At 57.1% G+C, this 17,500-nt stretch overlaps 53 non-coding genes across 53 annotated transcripts in view; all 53 read left to right on the forward strand.

Moving 5' to 3' along the window:
• The window catches only part of LOC137179420 (5S ribosomal RNA), a 119-nt gene extending 10 nt beyond the window's left edge, over positions 1-109 (forward strand). Inside the window, exon 1 of the ribosomal RNA XR_010927798.1 lies at positions 1-109. This exon is cut by the window's left edge and continues 10 nt beyond it. This is a non-coding gene — a ribosomal RNA (5S ribosomal RNA).
• A 218-nt stretch (positions 110-327) lies between these two features.
• LOC137179422 (5S ribosomal RNA) lies at positions 328-446 on the forward strand. The gene has a single exon (XR_010927800.1). It is a non-coding gene; the product is annotated as a 5S ribosomal RNA (ribosomal RNA).
• A 218-nt stretch (positions 447-664) lies between these two features.
• Positions 665-783, forward strand: LOC137179424 (5S ribosomal RNA). Its single transcript, XR_010927801.1, has one exon. It is a non-coding gene; the product is annotated as a 5S ribosomal RNA (ribosomal RNA).
• Positions 784-1,001: 218 nt separating this feature from the next.
• Positions 1,002-1,120, forward strand: LOC137179425 (5S ribosomal RNA). The gene has a single exon (XR_010927802.1). It is a non-coding gene; the product is annotated as a 5S ribosomal RNA (ribosomal RNA).
• A 210-nt stretch (positions 1,121-1,330) lies between these two features.
• Positions 1,331-1,449, forward strand: LOC137179426 (5S ribosomal RNA). The gene has a single exon (XR_010927803.1). It is a non-coding gene; the product is annotated as a 5S ribosomal RNA (ribosomal RNA).
• Positions 1,450-1,667: 218 nt separating this feature from the next.
• On the forward strand, positions 1,668-1,786 carry LOC137179367 (5S ribosomal RNA). Its single transcript, XR_010927749.1, has one exon. It is a non-coding gene; the product is annotated as a 5S ribosomal RNA (ribosomal RNA).
• Positions 1,787-1,996: 210 nt separating this feature from the next.
• Positions 1,997-2,115, forward strand: LOC137179427 (5S ribosomal RNA). The gene has a single exon (XR_010927804.1). It is a non-coding gene; the product is annotated as a 5S ribosomal RNA (ribosomal RNA).
• A 218-nt stretch (positions 2,116-2,333) lies between these two features.
• LOC137179428 (5S ribosomal RNA) lies at positions 2,334-2,452 on the forward strand. The gene has a single exon (XR_010927805.1). It is a non-coding gene; the product is annotated as a 5S ribosomal RNA (ribosomal RNA).
• Positions 2,453-2,670: 218 nt separating this feature from the next.
• LOC137179429 (5S ribosomal RNA) lies at positions 2,671-2,789 on the forward strand. The gene has a single exon (XR_010927806.1). It is a non-coding gene; the product is annotated as a 5S ribosomal RNA (ribosomal RNA).
• Positions 2,790-3,007: 218 nt separating this feature from the next.
• LOC137179430 (5S ribosomal RNA) lies at positions 3,008-3,126 on the forward strand. Its single transcript, XR_010927807.1, has one exon. It is a non-coding gene; the product is annotated as a 5S ribosomal RNA (ribosomal RNA).
• A 210-nt stretch (positions 3,127-3,336) lies between these two features.
• LOC137179431 (5S ribosomal RNA) lies at positions 3,337-3,455 on the forward strand. The gene has a single exon (XR_010927808.1). It is a non-coding gene; the product is annotated as a 5S ribosomal RNA (ribosomal RNA).
• Positions 3,456-3,673: 218 nt separating this feature from the next.
• LOC137179432 (5S ribosomal RNA) lies at positions 3,674-3,792 on the forward strand. The gene has a single exon (XR_010927809.1). It is a non-coding gene; the product is annotated as a 5S ribosomal RNA (ribosomal RNA).
• Positions 3,793-4,002: 210 nt separating this feature from the next.
• On the forward strand, positions 4,003-4,121 carry LOC137179434 (5S ribosomal RNA). Its single transcript, XR_010927811.1, has one exon. It is a non-coding gene; the product is annotated as a 5S ribosomal RNA (ribosomal RNA).
• Positions 4,122-4,339: 218 nt separating this feature from the next.
• LOC137179435 (5S ribosomal RNA) lies at positions 4,340-4,458 on the forward strand. Its single transcript, XR_010927812.1, has one exon. It is a non-coding gene; the product is annotated as a 5S ribosomal RNA (ribosomal RNA).
• Positions 4,459-4,676: 218 nt separating this feature from the next.
• LOC137179436 (5S ribosomal RNA) lies at positions 4,677-4,795 on the forward strand. The gene has a single exon (XR_010927813.1). It is a non-coding gene; the product is annotated as a 5S ribosomal RNA (ribosomal RNA).
• A 218-nt stretch (positions 4,796-5,013) lies between these two features.
• Positions 5,014-5,132, forward strand: LOC137179437 (5S ribosomal RNA). Its single transcript, XR_010927814.1, has one exon. It is a non-coding gene; the product is annotated as a 5S ribosomal RNA (ribosomal RNA).
• A 218-nt stretch (positions 5,133-5,350) lies between these two features.
• On the forward strand, positions 5,351-5,469 carry LOC137179438 (5S ribosomal RNA). Its single transcript, XR_010927815.1, has one exon. It is a non-coding gene; the product is annotated as a 5S ribosomal RNA (ribosomal RNA).
• A 218-nt stretch (positions 5,470-5,687) lies between these two features.
• LOC137179157 (5S ribosomal RNA) lies at positions 5,688-5,806 on the forward strand. Its single transcript, XR_010927546.1, has one exon. It is a non-coding gene; the product is annotated as a 5S ribosomal RNA (ribosomal RNA).
• A 218-nt stretch (positions 5,807-6,024) lies between these two features.
• LOC137179158 (5S ribosomal RNA) lies at positions 6,025-6,143 on the forward strand. The gene has a single exon (XR_010927547.1). It is a non-coding gene; the product is annotated as a 5S ribosomal RNA (ribosomal RNA).
• A 218-nt stretch (positions 6,144-6,361) lies between these two features.
• On the forward strand, positions 6,362-6,480 carry LOC137179159 (5S ribosomal RNA). Its single transcript, XR_010927548.1, has one exon. It is a non-coding gene; the product is annotated as a 5S ribosomal RNA (ribosomal RNA).
• A 218-nt stretch (positions 6,481-6,698) lies between these two features.
• LOC137179160 (5S ribosomal RNA) lies at positions 6,699-6,817 on the forward strand. Its single transcript, XR_010927549.1, has one exon. It is a non-coding gene; the product is annotated as a 5S ribosomal RNA (ribosomal RNA).
• A 218-nt stretch (positions 6,818-7,035) lies between these two features.
• Positions 7,036-7,154, forward strand: LOC137179161 (5S ribosomal RNA). Its single transcript, XR_010927550.1, has one exon. It is a non-coding gene; the product is annotated as a 5S ribosomal RNA (ribosomal RNA).
• A 210-nt stretch (positions 7,155-7,364) lies between these two features.
• On the forward strand, positions 7,365-7,483 carry LOC137179163 (5S ribosomal RNA). Its single transcript, XR_010927552.1, has one exon. It is a non-coding gene; the product is annotated as a 5S ribosomal RNA (ribosomal RNA).
• A 218-nt stretch (positions 7,484-7,701) lies between these two features.
• LOC137179164 (5S ribosomal RNA) lies at positions 7,702-7,820 on the forward strand. The gene has a single exon (XR_010927553.1). It is a non-coding gene; the product is annotated as a 5S ribosomal RNA (ribosomal RNA).
• A 218-nt stretch (positions 7,821-8,038) lies between these two features.
• Positions 8,039-8,157, forward strand: LOC137179433 (5S ribosomal RNA). The gene has a single exon (XR_010927810.1). It is a non-coding gene; the product is annotated as a 5S ribosomal RNA (ribosomal RNA).
• A 218-nt stretch (positions 8,158-8,375) lies between these two features.
• LOC137179165 (5S ribosomal RNA) lies at positions 8,376-8,494 on the forward strand. Its single transcript, XR_010927554.1, has one exon. It is a non-coding gene; the product is annotated as a 5S ribosomal RNA (ribosomal RNA).
• A 131-nt stretch (positions 8,495-8,625) lies between these two features.
• On the forward strand, positions 8,626-8,744 carry LOC137179166 (5S ribosomal RNA). The gene has a single exon (XR_010927555.1). It is a non-coding gene; the product is annotated as a 5S ribosomal RNA (ribosomal RNA).
• Positions 8,745-8,962: 218 nt separating this feature from the next.
• On the forward strand, positions 8,963-9,081 carry LOC137179167 (5S ribosomal RNA). The gene has a single exon (XR_010927556.1). It is a non-coding gene; the product is annotated as a 5S ribosomal RNA (ribosomal RNA).
• A 210-nt stretch (positions 9,082-9,291) lies between these two features.
• Positions 9,292-9,410, forward strand: LOC137179168 (5S ribosomal RNA). The gene has a single exon (XR_010927557.1). It is a non-coding gene; the product is annotated as a 5S ribosomal RNA (ribosomal RNA).
• A 218-nt stretch (positions 9,411-9,628) lies between these two features.
• LOC137179170 (5S ribosomal RNA) lies at positions 9,629-9,747 on the forward strand. Its single transcript, XR_010927558.1, has one exon. It is a non-coding gene; the product is annotated as a 5S ribosomal RNA (ribosomal RNA).
• A 218-nt stretch (positions 9,748-9,965) lies between these two features.
• LOC137179374 (5S ribosomal RNA) lies at positions 9,966-10,084 on the forward strand. The gene has a single exon (XR_010927756.1). It is a non-coding gene; the product is annotated as a 5S ribosomal RNA (ribosomal RNA).
• Positions 10,085-10,302: 218 nt separating this feature from the next.
• Positions 10,303-10,421, forward strand: LOC137179270 (5S ribosomal RNA). Its single transcript, XR_010927656.1, has one exon. It is a non-coding gene; the product is annotated as a 5S ribosomal RNA (ribosomal RNA).
• A 218-nt stretch (positions 10,422-10,639) lies between these two features.
• LOC137179171 (5S ribosomal RNA) lies at positions 10,640-10,758 on the forward strand. Its single transcript, XR_010927559.1, has one exon. It is a non-coding gene; the product is annotated as a 5S ribosomal RNA (ribosomal RNA).
• Positions 10,759-10,976: 218 nt separating this feature from the next.
• LOC137179172 (5S ribosomal RNA) lies at positions 10,977-11,095 on the forward strand. Its single transcript, XR_010927560.1, has one exon. It is a non-coding gene; the product is annotated as a 5S ribosomal RNA (ribosomal RNA).
• A 210-nt stretch (positions 11,096-11,305) lies between these two features.
• LOC137179173 (5S ribosomal RNA) lies at positions 11,306-11,424 on the forward strand. Its single transcript, XR_010927561.1, has one exon. It is a non-coding gene; the product is annotated as a 5S ribosomal RNA (ribosomal RNA).
• A 210-nt stretch (positions 11,425-11,634) lies between these two features.
• Positions 11,635-11,753, forward strand: LOC137179175 (5S ribosomal RNA). Its single transcript, XR_010927563.1, has one exon. It is a non-coding gene; the product is annotated as a 5S ribosomal RNA (ribosomal RNA).
• Positions 11,754-11,971: 218 nt separating this feature from the next.
• On the forward strand, positions 11,972-12,090 carry LOC137179176 (5S ribosomal RNA). The gene has a single exon (XR_010927564.1). It is a non-coding gene; the product is annotated as a 5S ribosomal RNA (ribosomal RNA).
• A 218-nt stretch (positions 12,091-12,308) lies between these two features.
• On the forward strand, positions 12,309-12,427 carry LOC137179177 (5S ribosomal RNA). The gene has a single exon (XR_010927565.1). It is a non-coding gene; the product is annotated as a 5S ribosomal RNA (ribosomal RNA).
• A 210-nt stretch (positions 12,428-12,637) lies between these two features.
• LOC137179369 (5S ribosomal RNA) lies at positions 12,638-12,756 on the forward strand. The gene has a single exon (XR_010927751.1). It is a non-coding gene; the product is annotated as a 5S ribosomal RNA (ribosomal RNA).
• Positions 12,757-12,974: 218 nt separating this feature from the next.
• On the forward strand, positions 12,975-13,093 carry LOC137179407 (5S ribosomal RNA). Its single transcript, XR_010927787.1, has one exon. It is a non-coding gene; the product is annotated as a 5S ribosomal RNA (ribosomal RNA).
• A 209-nt stretch (positions 13,094-13,302) lies between these two features.
• Positions 13,303-13,421, forward strand: LOC137179399 (5S ribosomal RNA). Its single transcript, XR_010927779.1, has one exon. It is a non-coding gene; the product is annotated as a 5S ribosomal RNA (ribosomal RNA).
• A 210-nt stretch (positions 13,422-13,631) lies between these two features.
• LOC137179352 (5S ribosomal RNA) lies at positions 13,632-13,750 on the forward strand. Its single transcript, XR_010927735.1, has one exon. It is a non-coding gene; the product is annotated as a 5S ribosomal RNA (ribosomal RNA).
• Positions 13,751-13,960: 210 nt separating this feature from the next.
• Positions 13,961-14,079, forward strand: LOC137179370 (5S ribosomal RNA). Its single transcript, XR_010927752.1, has one exon. It is a non-coding gene; the product is annotated as a 5S ribosomal RNA (ribosomal RNA).
• A 218-nt stretch (positions 14,080-14,297) lies between these two features.
• Positions 14,298-14,416, forward strand: LOC137179178 (5S ribosomal RNA). The gene has a single exon (XR_010927566.1). It is a non-coding gene; the product is annotated as a 5S ribosomal RNA (ribosomal RNA).
• Positions 14,417-14,626: 210 nt separating this feature from the next.
• On the forward strand, positions 14,627-14,745 carry LOC137179371 (5S ribosomal RNA). The gene has a single exon (XR_010927753.1). It is a non-coding gene; the product is annotated as a 5S ribosomal RNA (ribosomal RNA).
• A 218-nt stretch (positions 14,746-14,963) lies between these two features.
• On the forward strand, positions 14,964-15,082 carry LOC137179408 (5S ribosomal RNA). The gene has a single exon (XR_010927788.1). It is a non-coding gene; the product is annotated as a 5S ribosomal RNA (ribosomal RNA).
• Positions 15,083-15,291: 209 nt separating this feature from the next.
• LOC137179400 (5S ribosomal RNA) lies at positions 15,292-15,410 on the forward strand. Its single transcript, XR_010927780.1, has one exon. It is a non-coding gene; the product is annotated as a 5S ribosomal RNA (ribosomal RNA).
• A 218-nt stretch (positions 15,411-15,628) lies between these two features.
• Positions 15,629-15,747, forward strand: LOC137179179 (5S ribosomal RNA). The gene has a single exon (XR_010927567.1). It is a non-coding gene; the product is annotated as a 5S ribosomal RNA (ribosomal RNA).
• A 210-nt stretch (positions 15,748-15,957) lies between these two features.
• LOC137179401 (5S ribosomal RNA) lies at positions 15,958-16,076 on the forward strand. The gene has a single exon (XR_010927781.1). It is a non-coding gene; the product is annotated as a 5S ribosomal RNA (ribosomal RNA).
• A 218-nt stretch (positions 16,077-16,294) lies between these two features.
• On the forward strand, positions 16,295-16,413 carry LOC137179180 (5S ribosomal RNA). The gene has a single exon (XR_010927568.1). It is a non-coding gene; the product is annotated as a 5S ribosomal RNA (ribosomal RNA).
• A 210-nt stretch (positions 16,414-16,623) lies between these two features.
• Positions 16,624-16,742, forward strand: LOC137179181 (5S ribosomal RNA). The gene has a single exon (XR_010927569.1). It is a non-coding gene; the product is annotated as a 5S ribosomal RNA (ribosomal RNA).
• A 218-nt stretch (positions 16,743-16,960) lies between these two features.
• On the forward strand, positions 16,961-17,079 carry LOC137179393 (5S ribosomal RNA). Its single transcript, XR_010927774.1, has one exon. It is a non-coding gene; the product is annotated as a 5S ribosomal RNA (ribosomal RNA).
• Positions 17,080-17,297: 218 nt separating this feature from the next.
• On the forward strand, positions 17,298-17,416 carry LOC137179388 (5S ribosomal RNA). The gene has a single exon (XR_010927769.1). It is a non-coding gene; the product is annotated as a 5S ribosomal RNA (ribosomal RNA).
• The last annotated feature ends 84 nt before the right edge of the window (positions 17,417-17,500 follow it).

The raw sequence follows: 17,500 nt of genomic DNA on the forward strand, positions 1-17,500 counted from the left end.
ATACCACCCTGAACACGCCCGATCTCGTCTGATCTCGGAAGCTAAGCAGGGTCGGGCCTGGTTAGTACTTGGATGGGAGACCGCCTGGGAATACCAGGTGCTGTAAGCTTTTTCACTTTTCTCCACAAGCTCCTGCCGTGTTTAACGTAGGGATCCTCTCTGGTTTTCCTCCGTGTCTTTGCAGAACTGTGCGCGGGAGTCCCACTCTCTGGTATTTCTCCGACGGAGGAACGGATCGGAACGCTCTCGGCGCAGCTGCCGCCTGGGCGTTGAAGGCGCGTCTGACGAGCGACATCCCTAAAAGGCCCATGCGTGGTACCTTGGACAGCTTACGGCCATACCACCCTGAACACGCCCGATCTCGTCTGATCTCGGAAGCTAAGCAGGGTCGGGCCTGGTTAGTACTTGGATGGGAGACCGCCTGGGAATACCAGGTGCTGTAAGCTTTTTCACTTTTCTCCACAAGCTCCTGCCGTGTTTAACGTAGGGATCCTCTCTGGTTTTCCTCCGTGTCTTTGCAGAACTGTGCGCGGGAGTCCCACTCTCTGGTATTTCTCCGACGGAGGAACGGATCGGAACGCTCTCGGCGCAGCTGCCGCCTGGGCGTTGAAGGCGCGTCTGACAAGCGACATCCCTAAAAGGCCCATGCGTGGTACCTTGGACAGCTTACGGCCATACCACCCTGAACACGCCCGATCTCGTCTGATCTCGGAAGCTAAGCAGGGTCGGGCCTGGTTAGTACTTGGATGGGAGACCGCCTGGGAATACCAGGTGCTGTAAGCTTTTTCACTTTTCTCCACAAGCTCCTGCCGTGTTTAACGTAGGGATCCTCTCTGGTTTTCCTCCGTGTCTTTGCAGAACTGTGCGCGGGAGTCCCACTCTCTGGTATTTCTCCGACGGAGGAACGGATCGGAACGCTCTCAGCGCAGCTGCCGCCTGGGCGTTGAAGGCGCGTCTGACGAGCGACATCCCTAAAAGGCCCATGCGTGGTACCTTGGACAGCTTACGGCCATACCACCCTGAACACGCCCGATCTCGTCTGATCTCGGAAGCTAAGCAGGGTCGGGCCTGGTTAGTACTTGGATGGGAGACCGCCTGGGAATACCAGGTGCTGTAAGCTTTTTCACTTTTCTCCACAAGCTCCTGCCGTGTTTAACGTAGGGATCCTCTCTGGTTTTCCTCCGTGTCTTTGCAGAACTGTGCGCGGGAGTCCCACTCTCTGGTATTTCTCCGACGGATCGGAACGCTCTCAGCGCAGCTGCCGCCTGGGCGTTGAAGGCGCGTCTGACGAGCGACATCCCTAAAAGGCCCATGCGTGGTACCTTGGACAGCTTACGGCCATACCACCCTGAACACGCCCGATCTCGTCTGATCTCGGAAGCTAAGCAGGGTCGGGCCTGGTTAGTACTTGGATGGGAGACCGCCTGGGAATACCAGGTGCTGTAAGCTTTTTCACTTTTCTCCACAAGCTCCTGCCGTGTTTAACGTAGGGATCCTCTCTGGTTTTCCTCCGTGTCTTTGCAGAACTGTGCGCGGGAGTCCCACTCTCTGGTATTTCTCCGACGGAGGAACGGATCGGAACGCTCTCAGCGCAGCTGCCGCCTGGGCGTTGAAGGCGCGTCTGACGAGCGACATCCCTAAAAGGCCCATGCGTGGTACCTTGGACAGCTTACGGCCATACCACCCTGAACACGCCCGATCTCGTCTGATCTCGGAAGCTAAGCAGGGTCAGGCCTGGTTAGTACTTGGATGGGAGACCGCCTGGGAATACCAGGTGCTGTAAGCTTTTTCACTTTTCTCCACAAGCTCCTGCCGTGTTTAACGTAGGGATCCTCTCTGGTTTTCCTCCGTGTCTTTGCAGAACTGTGCGCGGGAGTCCCACTCTCTGGTATTTCTCCGACGGATCGGAACGCTCTCAGCGCAGCTGCCGCCTGGGCGTTGAAGGCGCGTCTGACGAGCGACATCCCTAAAAGGCCCATGCGTGGTACCTTGGACAGCTTACGGCCATACCACCCTGAACACGCCCGATCTCGTCTGATCTCGGAAGCTAAGCAGGGTCGGGCCTGGTTAGTACTTGGATGGGAGACCGCCTGGGAATACCAGGTGCTGTAAGCTTTTTCACTTTTCTCCACAAGCTCCTGCCGTGTTTAACGTAGGGATCCTCTCTGGTTTTCCTCCGTGTCTTTGCAGAACTGTGCGCGGGAGTCCCACTCTCTGGTATTTCTCCGACGGAGGAACGGATCGGAACGCTCTCGGCGCAGCTGCCGCCTGGGCGTTGAAGGCGCGTCTGATGAGCGACATCCCTAAAAGGCCCATGCGTGGTACCTTGGACAGCTTACGGCCATACCACCCTGAACACGCCCGATCTCGTCTGATCTCGGAAGCTAAGCAGGGTCGGGCCTGGTTAGTACTTGGATGGGAGACCGCCTGGGAATACCAGGTGCTGTAAGCTTTTTCACTTTTCTCCACAAGCTCCTGCCGTGTTTAACGTAGGGATCCTCTCTGGTTTTCCTCCGTGTCTTTGCAGAACTGTGCGCGGGAGTCCCACTCTCTGGTATTTCTCCGACGGAGGAACGGATCGGAACGCTCTCGGCGCAGCTGCCGCCTGGGCGTTGAAGGCGCGTCTGACAAGCGACATCCCTAAAAGGCCCATGCGTGGTACCTTGGACAGCTTACGGCCATACCACCCTGAACACGCCCGATCTCGTCTGATCTCGGAAGCTAAGCAGGGTCGGGCCTGGTTAGTACTTGGATGGGAGACCGCCTGGGAATACCAGGTGCTGTAAGCTTTTTCACTTTTCTCCACAAGCTCCTGCCGTGTTTAACGTAGGGATCCTCTCTGGTTTTCCTCCGTGTCTTTGCAGAACTGTGCGCGGGAGTCCCACTCTCTGGTATTTCTCCGACGGAGGAACGGATCGGAACGCTCTCAGCGCAGCTGCCGCCTGGGCGTTGAAGGCGCGTCTGACGAGCGACATCCCTAAAAGGCCCATGCGTGGTACCTTGGACAGCTTACGGCCATACCACCCTGAACACGCCCGATCTCGTCTGATCTCGGAAGCTAAGCAGGGTCGGGCCTGGTTAGTACTTGGATGGGAGACCGCCTGGGAATACCAGGTGCTGTAAGCTTTTTCACTTTTCTCCACAAGCTCCTGCCGTGTTTAACGTAGGGATCCTCTCTGGTTTTCCTCCGTGTCTTTGCAGAACTGTGCGCGGGAGTCCCACTCTCTGGTATTTCTCCGACGGATCGGAACGCTCTCAGCGCAGCTGCCGCCTGGGCGTTGAAGGCGCGTCTGACGAGCGACATCCCTAAAAGGCCCATGCGTGGTACCTTGGACAGCTTACGGCCATACCACCCTGAACACGCCCGATCTCGTCTGATCTCGGAAGCTAAGCAGGGTCGGGCCTGGTTAGTACTTGGATGGGAGACCGCCTGGGAATACCAGGTGCTGTAAGCTTTTTCACTTTTCTCCACAAGCTCCTGCCGTGTTTAACGTAGGGATCCTCTCTCGTTCTACTCCGTGTCTTTGCAGAACTGTGCGCGGGAGTCCCACTCTCTGGTATTTCTCCGACGGAGGAACGGATCGGAACGCTCTCAGCGCAGCTGCCGCCTGGGCGTTGAAGGCGCGTCTGACGAGCGACATCCCTAAAAGGCCCATGCGTGGTACCTTGGACAGCTTACGGCCATACCACCCTGAACACGCCCGATCTCGTCTGATCTCGGAAGCTAAGCAGGGTCGGGCCTGGTTAGTACTTGGATGGGAGACCGCCTGGGAATACCAGGTGCTGTAAGCTTTTTCACTTTTCTCCACAAGCTCCTGCCGTGTTTAACGTAGGGATCCTCTCTGGTTTTCCTCCGTGTCTTTGCAGAACTGTGCGCGGGAGTCCCACTCTCTGGTATTTCTCCGACGGATCGGAACGCTCTCAGCGCAGCTGCCGCCTGGGCGTTGAAGGCGCGTCTGACGAGCGACATCCCTAAAAGGCCCATGCGTGGTACCTTGGACAGCTTACGGCCATACCACCCTGAACACGCCCGATCTCGTCTGATCTCGGAAGCTAAGCAGGGTCGGGCCTGGTTAGTACTTGGATGGGAGACCGCCTGGGAATACCAGGTGCTGTAAGCTTTTTCACTTTTCTCCACAAGCTCCTGCCGTGTTTAACGTAGGGATCCTCTCTGGTTCTACTCCGTGTCTTTGCAGAACTGTGCGCGGGAGTCCCACTCTCTGGTATTTCTCCGACGGAGGAACGGATCGGAACGCTCTCAGCGCAGCTGCCGCCTGGGCGTTGAAGGCGCGTCTGACGAGCGACATCCCTAAAAGGCCCATGCGTGGTACCTTGGACAGCTTACGGCCATACCACCCTGAACACGCCCGATCTCGTCTGATCTCGGAAGCTAAGCAGGGTCGGGCCTGGTTAGTACTTGGATGGGAGACCGCCTGGGAATACCAGGTGCTGTAAGCTTTTTCACTTTTCTCCACAAGCTCCTGCCGTGTTTAACGTAGGGATCCTCTCTGGTTTTCCTCCGTGTCTTTGCAGAACTGTGCGCGGGAGTCCCACTCTCTGGTATTTCTCCGACGGAGGAACGGATCGGAACGCTCTCGGCGCAGCTGCCGCCTGGGCGTTGAAGGCGCGTCTGACGAGCGACATCCCTAAAAGGCCCATGCGTGGTACCTTGGACAGCTTACGGCCATACCACCCTGAACACGCCCGATCTCGTCTGATCTCGGAAGCTAAGCAGGGTCGGGCCTGGTTAGTACTTGGATGGGAGACCGCCTGGGAATACCAGGTGCTGTAAGCTTTTTCACTTTTCTCCACAAGCTCCTGCCGTGTTTAACGTAGGGATCCTCTCTGGTTTTCCTCCGTGTCTTTGCAGAACTGTGCGCGGGAGTCCCACTCTCTGGTATTTCTCCGACGGAGGAACGGATCGGAACGCTCTCAGCGCAGCTGCCGCCTGGGCGTTGAAGGCGCGTCTGACGAGCGACATCCCTAAAAGGCCCATGCGTGGTACCTTGGACAGCTTACGGCCATACCACCCTGAACACGCCCGATCTCGTCTGATCTCGGAAGCTAAGCAGGGTCGGGCCTGGTTAGTACTTGGATGGGAGACCGCCTGGGAATACCAGGTGCTGTAAGCTTTTTCACTTTTCTCCACAAGCTCCTGCCGTGTTTAACGTAGGGATCCTCTCTGGTTTTCCTCCGTGTCTTTGCAGAACTGTGCGCGGGAGTCCCACTCTCTGGTATTTCTCCGACGGAGGAACGGATCGGAACGCTCTCAGCGCAGCTGCCGCCTGGGCGTTGAAGGCGCGTCTGACGAGCGACATCCCTAAAAGGCCCATGCGTGGTACCTTGGACAGCTTACGGCCATACCACCCTGAACACGCCCGATCTCGTCTGATCTCGGAAGCTAAGCAGGGTCGGGCCTGGTTAGTACTTGGATGGGAGACCGCCTGGGAATACCAGGTGCTGTAAGCTTTGTCACTTTTCTCCACAAGCTCCTGCCGTGTTTAACGTAGGGATCCTCTCTGGTTTTCCTCCGTGTCTTTGCAGAACTGTGCGCGGGAGTCCCACTCTCTGGTATTTCTCCGACGGAGGAACGGATCGGAACGCTCTCAGCGCAGCTGCCGCCTGGGCGTTGAAGGCGCGTCTGACGAGCGACATCCCTAAAAGGCCCATGCGTGGTACCTTGGACAGCTTACGGCCATACCACCCTGAACACGCCCGATCTCGTCTGATCTCGGAAGCTAAGCAGGGTCGGGCCTGGTTAGTACTTGGATGGGAGACCGCCTGGGAATACCAGGTGCTGTAAGCTTTTTCACTTTTCTCCACAAGCTCCTGCCGTGTTTAACGTAGGGATCCTCTCTGGTTCTACTCCGTGTCTTTGCAGAACTGTGCGCGGGAGTCCCACTCTCTGGTATTTCTCCGACGGAGGAACGGATCGGAACGCTCTCAGCGCAGCTGCCGCCTGGGCGTTGAAGGCGCGTCTGACGAGCGACATCCCTAAAAGGCCCATGCGTGGTACCTTGGACAGCTTACGGCCATACCACCCTGAACACGCCCGATCTCGTCTGATCTCGGAAGCTAAGCAGGGTCGGGCCTGGTTAGTACTTGGATGGGAGACCGCCTGGGAATACCAGGTGCTGTAAGCTTTTTCACTTTTCTCCACAAGCTCCTGCCGTGTTTAACGTAGGGATCCTCTCTGGTTTTCCTCCGTGTCTTTGCAGAACTGTGCGCGGGAGTCCCACTCTCTGGTATTTCTCCGACGGAGGAACGGATCGGAACGCTCTCAGCGCAGCTGCCGCCTGGGCGTTGAAGGCGCGTCTGACGAGCGACATCCCTAAAAGGCCCATGCGTGGTACCTTGGACAGCTTACGGCCATACCACCCTGAACACGCCCGATCTCGTCTGATCTCGGAAGCTAAGCAGGGTCGGGCCTGGTTAGTACTTGGATGGGAGACCGCCTGGGAATACCAGGTGCTGTAAGCTTTTTCACTTTTCTCCACAAGCTCCTGCCGTGTTTAACGTAGGGATCCTCTCTGGTTTTCCTCCGTGTCTTTGCAGAACTGTGCGCGGGAGTCCCACTCTCTGGTATTTCTCCGACGGAGGAACGGATCGGAACGCTCTCAGCACAGCTGCCGCCTGGGCGTTGAAGGCGCGTCTGACGAGCGACATCCCTAAAAGGCCCATGCGTGGTACCTTGGACAGCTTACGGCCATACCACCCTGAACACGCCCGATCTCGTCTGATCTCGGAAGCTAAGCAGGGTCGGGCCTGGTTAGTACTTGGATGGGAGACCGCCTGGGAATACCAGGTGCTGTAAGCTTTTTCACTTTTCTCCACAAGCTCCTGCCGTGTTTAACGTAGGGATCCTCTCTCGTTCTACTCCGTGTCTTTGCAGAACTGTGCGCGGGAGTCCCACTCTCTGGTATTTCTCCGACGGAGGAACGGATCGGAACGCTCTCAGCGCAGCTGCCGCCTGGGCGTTGAAGGCGCGTCTGACGAGCGACATCCCTAAAAGGCCCATGCGTGGTACCTTGGACAGCTTACGGCCATACCACCCTGAACACGCCCGATCTCGTCTGATCTCGGAAGCTAAGCAGGGTCGGGCCTGGTTAGTACTTGGATGGGAGACCGCCTGGGAATACCAGGTGCTGTAAGCTTTTTCACTTTTCTCCACAAGCTCCTGCCGTGTTTAACGTAGGGATCCTCTCTGGTTTTCCTCCGTGTCTTTGCAGAACTGTGCGCGGGAGTCCCACTCTCTGGTATTTCTCCGACGGATCGGAACGCTCTCAGCGCAGCTGCCGCCTGGGCGTTGAAGGCGCGTCTGACGAGCGACATCCCTAAAAGGCCCATGCGTGGTACCTTGGCCAGCTTACGGCCATACCACCCTGAACACGCCCGATCTCGTCTGATCTCGGAAGCTAAGCAGGGTCGGGCCTGGTTAGTACTTGGATGGGAGACCGCCTGGGAATACCAGGTGCTGTAAGCTTTTTCACTTTTCTCCACAAGCTCCTGCCGTGTTTAACGTAGGGATCCTCTCTGGTTTTCCTCCGTGTCTTTGCAGAACTGTGCGCGGGAGTCCCACTCTCTGGTATTTCTCCGACGGAGGAACGGATCGGAACGCTCTCAGCGCAGCTGCCGCCTGGGCGTTGAAGGCGCGTCTGACGAGCGACATCCCTAAAAGGCCCATGCGTGGTACCTTGGACAGCTTACGGCCATACCACCCTGAACACGCCCGATCTCGTCTGATCTCGGAAGCTAAGCAGGGTCGGGCCTGGTTAGTACTTGGATGGGAGACCGCCTGGGAATACCAGGTGCTGTAAGCTTTTTCACTTTTCTCCACAAGCTCCTGCCGTGTTTAACGTAGGGATCCTCTCTGGTTTTCCTCCGTGTCTTTGCAGAACTGTGCGCGGGAGTCCCACTCTCTGGTATTTCTCCGACGGAGGAACGGATCGGAACGCTCTCGGCGCAGCTGCCGCCTGGGCGTTGAAGGCGCGTCTGACGAGCGACATCCCTAAAAGGCCCATGCGTGGTACCTTGGACAGCTTACGGCCATACCACCCTGAACACGCCCGATCTCATCTGATCTCGGAAGCTAAGCAGGGTCGGGCCTGGTTAGTACTTGGATGGGAGACCGCCTGGGAATACCAGGTGCTGTAAGCTTTTTCACTTTTCTCCACAAGCTCCTGCCGTGTTTAACGTAGGGATCCTCTCTGGTTTTCCTCCGTGTCTTTGCAGAACTGTGCGCGGGAGTCCCACTCTCTGGTATTTCTCCGACGGAGGAACGGATCGGAACGCTCTCAGCGCAGCTGCCGCCTGGGCGTTGAAGGCGCGTCTGACGAGCGACATCCCTAAAAGGCCCATGCGTGGTACCTTGGACAGCTTACGGCCATACCACCCTGAACACGCCCGATCTCGTCTGATCTCGGAAGCTAAGCAGGGTCGGGCCTGGTTAGTACTTGGATGGGAGACCGCCTGGGAATACCAGGTGCTGTAAGCTTTTTCCCACTCTCTGGTATTTCTCCGACGGAGGAACGGATCGGAACGCTCTCAGCGCAGCTGCCGCCTGGGCGTTGAAGGCGCGTCTGACGAGCGACATCCCTAAAAGGCCCATGCGTGGTACCTTGGACAGCTTACGGCCATACCACCCTGAACACGCCCGATCTCGTCTGATCTCGGAAGCTAAGCAGGGTCGGGCCTGGTTAGTACTTGGATGGGAGACCGCCTGGGAATACCAGGTGCTGTAAGCTTTTTCACTTTTCTCCACAAGCTCCTGCCGTGTTTAACGTAGGGATCCTCTCTCGTTCTACTCCGTGTCTTTGCAGAACTGTGCGCGGGAGTCCCACTCTCTGGTATTTCTCCGACGGAGGAATGGATCGGAACGCTCTCAGCGCAGCTGCCGCCTGGGCGTTGAAGGCGCGTCTGACGAGCGACATCCCTAAAAGGCCCATGCGTGGTACCTTGGACAGCTTACGGCCATACCACCCTGAACACGCCCGATCTCGTCTGATCTCGGAAGCTAAGCAGGGTCGGGCCTGGTTAGTACTTGGATGGGAGACCGCCTGGGAATACCAGGTGCTGTAAGCTTTTTCACTTTTCTCCACAAGCTCCTGCCGTGTTTAACGTAGGGATCCTCTCTGGTTTTCCTCCGTGTCTTTGCAGAACTGTGCGCGGGAGTCCCACTCTCTGGTATTTCTCCGACGGATCGGAACGCTCTCAGCGCAGCTGCCGCCTGGGCGTTGAAGGCGCGTCTGACGAGCGACATCCCTAAAAGGCCCATGCGTGGTACCTTGGCCAGCTTACGGCCATACCACCCTGAACACGCCCGATCTCGTCTGATCTCGGAAGCTAAGCAGGGTCGGGCCTGGTTAGTACTTGGATGGGAGACCGCCTGGGAATACCAGGTGCTGTAAGCTTTTTCACTTTTCTCCACAAGCTCCTGCCGTGTTTAACGTAGGGATCCTCTCTGGTTTTCCTCCGTGTCTTTGCAGAACTGTGCGCGGGAGTCCCACTCTCTGGTATTTCTCCGACGGAGGAACGGATCGGAACGCTCTCAGCGCAGCTGCCGCCTGGGCGTTGAAGGCGCGTCTGACGAGCGACATCCCTAAAAGGCCCATGCGTGGTACCTTGGACAGCTTACGGCCATACCACCCTGAACACGCCCGATCTCGTCTGATCTCGGAAGCTAAGCAGGGTCGGGCCTGGTTAGTACTTGGATGGGAGACCGCCTGGGAATACCAGGTGCTGTAAGCTTTTTCACTTTTCTCCACAAGCTCCTGCCATGTTTAACGTAGGGATCCTCTCTCGTTCTACTCCGTGTCTTTGCAGAACTGTGCGCGGGAGTCCCACTCTCTGGTATTTCTCCGACGGAGGAACGGATCGGAACGCTCTCAGCGCAGCTGCCGCCTGGGCGTTGAAGGCGCGTCTGACGAGCGACATCCCTAAAAGGCCCATGCGTGGTACCTTGGACAGCTTACGGCCATACCACCCTGAACACGCCCGATCTCGTCTGATCTCGGAAGCTAAGCAGGGTCGGGCCTGGTTAGTACTTGGATGGGAGACGGCCTGGGAATACCAGGTGCTGTAAGCTTTTTCACTTTTCTCCACAAGCTCCTGCCGTGTTTAACGTAGGGATCCTCTCTGGTTTTCCTCCGTGTCTTTGCAGAACTGTGCGCGGGAGTCCCACTCTCTGGTATTTCTCCGACGGAGGAACGGATCGGAACGCTCTCAGCGCAGCTGCCGCCTGGGCGTTGAAGGCGCGTCTGACGAGCGACATCCCTAAAAGGCCCATGCGTGGTACCTTGGACAGCTTACGGCCATACCACCCTGAACACACCCGATCTCGTCTGATCTCGGAAGCTAAGCAGGGTCGGGCCTGGTTAGTACTTGGATGGGAGACCGCCTGGGAATACCAGGTGCTGTAAGCTTTTTCACTTTTCTCCACAAGCTCCTGCCGTGTTTAACGTAGGGATCCTCTCTGGTTTTCCTCCGTGTCTTTGCAGAACTGTGCGCGGGAGTCCCACTCTCTGGTATTTCTCCGACGGAGGAACGGATCGGAACGCTCTCAGCGCAGCTGCCGCCTGGGCGTTGAAGGCGCGTCTGACGAGCGACATCCCTAAAAGGCCCATGCGTGGTACCTTGGACAGCTTACGGCCATACCACCCTGAACACGCCCGATCTCGTCTGATCTCGGAAGCTAAGCAGGGTCGGGCCTGGTTAGTACTTGGATGGGAGACCGCCTGGGAATACCAGGTGCTGTAAGCTTTTTCACTTTTCTCCACAAGCTCCTGCCGTGTTTAACGTAGGGATCCTCTCTCGTTCTACTCCGTGTCTTTGCAGAACTGTGCGCGGGAGTCCCACTCTCTGGTATTTCTCCGACGGAGGAACGGATCGGAACGCTCTCAGCGCAGCTGCCGCCTGGGCGTTGAAGGCGCGTCTGACGAGCGACATCCCTAAAAGGCCCATGCGTGGTGCCTTGGACAGCTTACGGCCATACCACCCTGAACACGCCCGATCTCGTCTGATCTCGGAAGCTAAGCAGGGTCGGGCCTGGTTAGTACTTGGATGGGAGACCGCCTGGGAATACCAGGTGCTGTAAGCTTTTTCACTTTTCTCCACAAGCTCCTGCCGTGTTTAACGTAGGGATCCTCTCTGGTTTTCCTCCGTGTCTTTGCAGAACTGTGCGCGGGAGTCCCACTCTCTGGTATTTCTCCGACGGATCGGAACGCTCTCAGCGCAGCTGCCGCCTGGGCGTTGAAGGCGCGTCTGACGAGCGACATCCCTAAAAGGCCCATGCGTGGTACCTTGGACAGCTTACGGCCATACCACCCTGAACACGCCCGATCTCGTCTGATCTCGGAAGCTAAGCAGGGTCGGGCCTGGTTAGTACTTGGATGGGAGACCGCCTGGGAATACCAGGTGCTGTAAGCTTTTTCACTTTTCTCCACAAGCTCCTGCCGTGTTTAACGTAGGGATCCTCTCTGGTTTTCCTCCGTGTCTTTGCAGAACTGTGCGCGGGAGTCCCACTCTCTGGTATTTTTCCGACGGATCGGAACGCTCTCAGCGCAGCTGCCGCCTGGGCGTTGAAGGCGCGTCTGACGAGCGACATCCCTAAAAGGCCCATGCGTGGTACCTTGGACAGCTTACGGCCATACCACCCTGAACACGCCCGATCTCGTCTGATCTCGGAAGCTAAGCAGGGTCGGGCCTGGTTAGTACTTGGATGGGAGACCGCCTGGGAATACCAGGTGCTGTAAGCTTTGTCACTTTTCTCCACAAGCTCCTGCCGTGTTTAACGTAGGGATCCTCTCTGGTTTTCCTCCGTGTCTTTGCAGAACTGTGCGCGGGAGTCCCACTCTCTGGTATTTCTCCGACGGAGGAACGGATCGGAACGCTCTCAGCGCAGCTGCCGCCTGGGCGTTGAAGGCGCGTCTGACGAGCGACATCCCTAAAAGGCCCATGCGTGGTACCTTGGACAGCTTACGGCCATACCACCCTGAACACGCCCGATCTCGTCTGATCTCGGAAGCTAAGCAGGGTCGGGCCTGGTTAGTACTTGGATGGGAGACCGCCTGGGAATACCAGGTGCTGTAAGCTTTTTCACTTTTCTCCACAAGCTCCTGCCGTGTTTAACGTAGGGATCCTCTCTGGTTTTCCTCCGTGTCTTTGCAGAACTGTGCGCGGGAGTCCCACTCTCTGGTATTTCTCCGACGGAGGAACGGATCGGAACGCTCTCAGCGCAGCTGCCGCCTGGGCGTTGAAGGCGCGTCTGACGAGCGACATCCCTAAAAGGCCCATGCGTGGTACCTTGGACAGCTTACGGCCATACCACCCTGAACACGCCCGATCTCGTCTGATCTCGGAAGCTAAGCAGGGTCGGGCCTGGTTAGTACTTGGATGGGAGACCGCCTGGGAATACCAGGTGCTGTAAGCTTTTTCACTTTTCTCCACAAGCTCCTGCCGTGTTTAACGTAGGGATCCTCTCTGGTTTTCCTCCGTGTCTTTGCAGAACTGTGCGCGGGAGTCCCACTCTCTGTTATTTCTCCGACGGATCGGAACGCTCTCAGCGCAGCTGCCGCCTGGGCGTTGAAGGCGCGTCTGACGAGCGACATCCCTAAAAGGCCCATGCGTGGTACCTTGGACAGCTTACGGCCATACCACCCTGAACACGCCCGATCTCGTCTGATCTCGGAAGCTAAGCAGGGTCAGGCCTGGTTAGTACTTGGATGGGAGACCGCCTGGGAATACCAGGTGCTGTAAGCTTTTTCACTTTTCTCCACAAGCTCCTGCCGTGTTTAACGTAGGGATCCTCTCTGGTTTTCCTCCGTGTCTTTGCAGAACTGTGCGCGGGAGTCCCACTCTCTGGTATTTCTCCGACGGAGGAACGGATCGGAACGCTCTCAGCGCAGCTGCCGCCTGGTCGTTGAAGGCGCGTCTGACGAGCGACATCCCTAAAAGGCCCATGCGTGGTACCTTGGACAGCTTACGGCCAAACCACCCTGAACACGCCCGATCTAGTCTGATCTCGGAAGCTAAGCAGGGTCGGGCCTTGTTAGTACTTGGATGGGAGACCGCCTGGGAATACCAGGTGCTGTAAGCTTTTTCACTTTTCTCCACAAGCTCCTGCCATGTTTAACGTAGGGATCCTCTCTGGTTTTCCTCCGTGTCTTTGCAGAACTGCGCGCGGGAGTCCCACTCTCTGGTATTTCTCCGACGGATCGGAACGCTCTCAGCGCAGCTGCCGCCTGGGCGTTGAAGGCCGACTGACGAGCGACATCCCTAAAAGGCCCATGCGTGGTACCTTGGACAGCTTACGGCCATACCACCCTGAACACGCCCGATCTCGTCTGATCCTGGAAGCTAAGCAGGGTCGGGCCTAGTTAGTACTTGGATGGGAGACCGCCTGGGAATACCAGGTGCTGTAAGCTTTTTCACTTTTCTCCACAAGCTCCTGCCGTGTTTAACGTAGGGATCCTCTCTGGTTTTCCTCCGTGTCTTTGCAGAACTGTGCGCGGGAGTCCCACTCTCTGGTATTTCTCCGACAGATCGGAACGCTCTCAGCACAGCTGCCGCCTGGGCGTTGAAGGCGCGTCTGACGAGCGACATCCCTAAAAGGCCCATGCGTGGTACCTTGGACAGCTTACGGCCATACCACCCTGAAGACGCCCGATCTCATCTGATCTCGGAAGCTAAGCAGGGTCGGGCCTAGTTAGTACTTGGATGGGAGACCGCCTGGGAATACCAGGTGCTGTAAGCTTTTTCACTTTTCTCCACAAGCTCCTGCCGTGTTTAACGTAGGGATCCTCTCTGGTTTTCCTCCGTGTCTTTGCAGAACTGTGCGCGGGAGTCCCACTCTCTGTTATTTCTCCGACGGATCGGAACGCTCTCAGCGCAGCTGCCGCCTGGGCGTTGAAGGCGCGTCTGACGAGCGACATCCCTAAAAGGCCCATGCGTGGTACCTTGGACAGCTTACGGCCATACCACCCTGAACACGCCCGATCTCGTCTGATCTCGGAAGCTAAGCAGGGTCAGGCCTGGTTAGTACTTGGATGGGAGACCGCCTGGGAATACCAGGTGCTGTAAGCTTTTTCACTTTTCTCCACAAGCTCCTGCCGTGTTTAACGTAGGGATCCTCTCTGGTTTTCCTCCGTGTCTTTGCAGAACTGTGCGCGGGAGTCCCACTCTCTGGTATTTCTCCGACGGAGGAACGGATCGGAACGCTCTCAGCGCAGCTGCCGCCTGGGCGTTGAAGGCGCGTCTGACGAGCGACATCCCTAAAAGGCCCATGCGTGGTACCTTGGACAGCTTACGGCCATACCACCCTGAACACGCCCGATCTCGTCTGATCTCGGAAGCTAAGCAGGGTCGGGCCTGGTTAGTACTTGGATGGGAGACCGCCTGGGAATACCAGGTGCTGTAAGCTTTTTCACTTTTCTCCACAAGCTCCTGCCGTGTTTAACGTAGGGATCCTCTCTGGTTTTCCTCCGTGTCTTTGCAGAACTGTGCGCGGGAGTCCCACTCTCTGTTATTTCTCCGACGGATCGGAACGCTCTCAGCGCAGCTGCCGCCTGGGCGTTGAAGGCGCGTCTGACGAGCGACATCCCTAAAAGGCCCATGCGTGGTACCTTGGACAGCTTACGGCCATACCACCCTGAACACGCCCGATCTCGTCTGATCTCGGAAGCTAAGCAGGGTCAGGCCTGGTTAGTACTTGGATGGGAGACCGCCTGGGAATACCAGGTGCTGTAAGCTTTTTCACTTTTCTCCACAAGCTCCTGCCGTGTTTAACGTAGGGATCCTCTCTGGTTTTCCTCCGTGTCTTTGCAGAACTGTGCGCGGGAGTCCCACTCTCTGGTATTTCTCCGACGGAGGAACGGATCGGAACGCTCTCAGCGCAGCTGCCGCCTGGTCGTTGAAGGCGCGTCTGACGAGCGACATCCCTAAAAGGCCCATGCGTGGTACCTTGGACAGCTTACGGCCAAACCACCCTGAACACGCCCGATCTAGTCTGATCTCGGAAGCTAAGCAGGGTCGGGCCTTGTTAGTACTTGGATGGGAGACCGCCTGGGAATACCAGGTGCTGTAAGCTTTTTCACTTTTCTCCACAAGCTCCTGCCATGTTTAACGTAGGGATCCTCTCTGGTTTTCCTCCGTGTCTTTGCAGAACTGCGCGCGGGAGTCCCACTCTCTGGTATTTCTCCGACGGATCGGAACGCTCTCAGCGCAGCTGCCGCCTGGGCGTTGAAGGCCGACTGACGAGCGACATCCCTAAAAGGCCCATGCGTGGTACCTTGGACAGCTTACGGCCATACCACCCTGAACACGCCCGATCTCGTCTGATCCTGGAAGCTAAGCAGGGTCGGGCCTAGTTAGTACTTGGATGGGAGACCGCCTGGGAATACCAGGTGCTGTAAGCTTTTTCACTTTTCTCCACAAGCTCCTGCCGTGTTTAACGTAGGGATCCTCTCTGGTTTTCCTCCGTGTCTTTGCAGAACTGTGCGCGGGAGTCCCACTCTCTGGTATTTCTCCGACGGAGGAACGGATCGGAACGCTCTCAGCGCAGCTGCCGCCTGGGCGTTGAAGGCGCGTCTGACGAGCGACATCCCTAAAAGGCCCATGCGTGGTACCTTGGACAGCTTACGGCCATACCACCCTGAACACGCCCGATCTCGTCTGATCTCGGAAGCTAAGCAGGGTCGGGCCTGGTTAGTACTTGGATGGGAGACCGCCTGGGAATACCAGGTGCTGTAAGCTTTTTCACTTTTCTCCACAAGCTCCTGCCGTGTTTAACGTAGGGATCCTCTCTGGTTTTCCTCCGTGTCTTTGCAGAACTGTGCGCGGGAGTCCCACTCTCTGGTATTTCTCCGACAGATCGGAACGCTCTCAGCGCAGCTGCCGCCTGGGCGTTGAAGGCGCGTCTGACGAGCGACATCCCTAAAAGGCCCATGCGTGGTACCTTGGACAGCTTACGGCCATACCACCCTGAACACGCCCGATCTCGTCTGATCCTGGAAGCTAAGCAGGGTCGGGCCTAGTTAGTACTTGGATGGGAGACCGCCTGGGAATACCAGGTGCTGTAAGCTTTTTCACTTTTCTCCACAAGCTCCTGCCGTGTTTAACGTAGGGATCCTCTCTGGTTTTCCTCCGTGTCTTTGCAGAACTGTGCGCGGGAGTCCCACTCTCTGGTATTTCTCCGACGGAGGAACGGATCGGAACGCTCTCAGCGCAGCTGCCGCCTGGGCGTTGAAGGCGCGTCTGACGAGCTACATCCCTAAAAGGCCCATGCGTGGTACCTTGAACAGCTTACGGCCATACCACCCTGAACACGCCCGATCTCGTCTGATCTCGGAAGCTAAGCAGGGTCGGGCCTGGTTAGTACTTGGATGGGAGACCGCCTGGGAATACCAGGTGCTGTAAGCTTTTTCACTTTTCTCCACAAGCTCCTGCCGTGTTTAACGTAGGGATCCTCTCTGGTTTTCCTCCGTGTCTTTGCAGAACTGTGCGCGGGAGTCCCACTCTCTGGTATTTCTCCGACGGATCGGAACGCTCTCAGCGCAGCTGCCGCCTGGGCGTTGAAGGCGCGTCTGACGAGCGACATCCCTAAAAGGCCCATGCGTGGTACCTTGGACAGCTTACGGCCATACCACCCTGAACACGCCCGATCTCGTCTGATCTCGGAAGCTAAGCAGGGTCGGGCCTGGTTAGTACTTGGATGGGAGACCGCCTGGGAATACCAGGTGCTGTAAGCTTTTTCACTTTTCTCCACAAGCTCCTGCCGTGTTTAACGTAGGGATCCTCTCTGGTTTTCCTCCGTGTCTTTGCAGAACTGTGCGCGGGAGTCCCACTCTCTGGTATTTCTCCGACGGAGGAACGGATCGGAACGCTCTCAGCGCAGCTGCCGCCTGGGCGTTGAAGGCGCGTCTGACGAGCGACATCCCTAAAAGGCCCATGCGTGGTACCTTGGACAGCTTGCGGCCATACCACCCTGAACACGCCCGATCTTGTCTGATCTCGGAAGCTAAGCAGGGTCAGGCCTGGTTAGTACTTGGATGGGAGACCGCCTGGGAATACCAGGTGCTGTAAGCTTTTTCACTTTTCTCCACAAGCTCCTGCCGTGTTTAACGTAGGGATCCTCTCTGGTTTTCCTCCGTGTCTTTGCAGAACTGTGCGCGGGAGTCCCACTCTCTGGTATTTCTCCGACGGAGGAACGGATCGGAACGCTCTCAGCGCAGCTGCCGCCTGGGCGTTGAAGGCGCGTCTGACGAGCGACATCCCTAAAAGGCCCATGCGTGGTACCTTGGACAGCTTACGGCCAAACCACCCTGAACACGCCCGATCTCGTCTGATCTCGGAAGCTAAGCAGGGTCGGGCCTTGTTAGTACTTGGATGGGAGACCGCCTGGGAATACCAGGTGCTGTAAGCTTTTTCACTTTTCTCCACAAGCTCCTGCCGTGTTTAACGTAGGGATCCTCTCTGGTTTTCCTCCGTGTCTTTGCAGAACTGTGCG

This window comes from Thunnus thynnus, unplaced genomic scaffold, assembly GCF_963924715.1.
Source record: "Thunnus thynnus unplaced genomic scaffold, fThuThy2.1 SCAFFOLD_65, whole genome shotgun sequence".
In the NCBI taxonomy this organism is placed as follows: Eukaryota; Metazoa; Chordata; class Actinopteri; order Scombriformes; family Scombridae; genus Thunnus; species Thunnus thynnus.